The following is a 2,083-nucleotide window of genomic DNA, read 5'->3' on the forward strand; positions in this document are numbered from 1 at the left end:
ATCTGAATATCTCTACTTACATATTCAAATAGTAAATGCATACACTCAAGTAACCTAGGTGTCCTCATTGTTTCTCGAGTGTCAAACAAAGGCTAGTTTTATGCCACATAAATTAATATTGTTTTTCTCAATGGTTTCGAATAATATTCTCACTTGTAGTCTTAATAAAGAAAACCTTGATGCCCTTATAACCCCCTTTCCAAGCTTACAAACTTAGCAAATTTTTTTCCCAAAAACAGGACGTTATTATTGATACTGAGCCTATCAATGTCGATATTGGCCTTATAGTATTAATACTGCCATAAGTATCGATACCAAATTTAACTTCGATGTCTCACAGAAATTTCCAAAATCGATACCTCGATGGAGAATATCGATACTCCTCCCACGGTATCGATACACCCATGACTATCGATACAAATATTACATTCTAAAATCTTTTAATTATCACCGGTATTGATACTACCCTTTGAGTATCGATATTGGACCTGAGTATCGATAACCCTTGAAAGAGTATCGGTATTTCCTTCACAAATTGCCTTGTTTCTACCATATACAAAAGGAAATATAGGTACTATTTTTTGATTACCGATACCACTGCTTGAAAATGCCATGTTTAGGCACGAAAGTGACTTCCTAGAGTTCCTCACAATCCCCTTCAAAGTTACCCAATGTTTGTTAAGTCTTATGGGGTTTATTAGCATCATAATGAGTCATTTTAACACTACAAAAACAACAAATAGGAATGCTACCAATAAAAACCAGCTAGACCCATTTTGCACCCATTAACACAACAAGTAAGTAAAACATAGTTTTCATGGCCTTAATATGGTAAAGAGAAGTTATTTATGTGTTACCTTAACTCTAGTTGATGTAAAAAGTCTCCAAAGATCACCCAAACTCTAACTTGTCCTTGTTCTTGACCTTTGAGCACTCTCCAAGTTCTTTTACTAACCAAAGGAAACAAAGGGATTACAATCTCGTTTTAAAGCTCTAAGTGGTTAGAAACATGTTTCTAAACACTTAGAAATAATTTAGAGGCACTCTTAATCCCTCAAAAAACTTCTCTAAAACCATAATTTGGCCACTATGGCCAAACCTCAATATTTTGGGCTAGAAATGAAGCTTTAAGGATGTAGATTACAATTCTTACCTTTATAATTTCATACTAGACTTGTTGAATAGTAAGGTTCTCACCTTTAGGGAAGATTGGAGAGGAAAGAGAGAAGAAAGAATAGACAAAGAATATGACAAAAGAGAGCCCATTTCCAACGTGAGTGACACAAGAACAATTAAGGGGAATAAACTTTTGATTCAAACCATGGCAATTTACCACCTTGGTCCTCCTCATTTCAATGTAAATTCAAAAAATACCATTTTTAACATATTATGGGATATTCTCTAAGCCTAATCATCTTCTTCTTTAGCCCAATGAATTTAAGTTAATCTTATATAAGGACTATAAGCCCAACGACAATGCCTAAAACTACTAACCAAATTTTCAAGGTGTTACAGTTCTAGATAAACCTAATAGCCTTTTAAAAAGCCTTGGTCCAAGTAGGAGTTTAATTGGACTTGAGTTGAGCTTAATTTGTTTTAAAAAAATGATTTTTGAAATGAGGATAAACGCGGAAAGACTAAAGTTGTAAATTACCCCAAAAGCCTTCTCAATGTTGAATTCCATATAGAAGTCTTATGTCACGTTATAACAGAATTGTGTTTTTCATGTCTTCTTCTTCTTGTTCGATTTCAAAAGAGCTCTTTTCTTTCTTTTACTAAGCTAAATGTGGTGAGTTTGAAACCTCCTCTCCCTTATTCAGAATATTAGGATAAGAAATGAAATTCTCTCATCTTGAGCTTCCATTTGAGCTCTTAACCTCATGGTTTGGCTATAGTGGCCACGTGAGGGTTTTAAAAGGGTTTTAAGTTATAGAGTTTTTGAACAGCTCTGATTAGTTTTTAATCCCTAGAAACATTATTCTTACATTTACTAAGCCTTTAGATGAGTTAATAACTCATTCCCTTGTTGTTGTTTAAATGAGAGAATTGGTTGAAACTCCAAGGTCAAAGACAAGAACAATGT

Source organism: Hibiscus syriacus, unplaced genomic scaffold (genome assembly GCF_006381635.1).
Source record: "Hibiscus syriacus cultivar Baekdansim isolate YM2019G1 unplaced genomic scaffold, ASM638163v2 tig00117034_pilon, whole genome shotgun sequence".
Taxonomy (NCBI): domain Eukaryota; kingdom Viridiplantae; phylum Streptophyta; class Magnoliopsida; order Malvales; family Malvaceae; genus Hibiscus; species Hibiscus syriacus.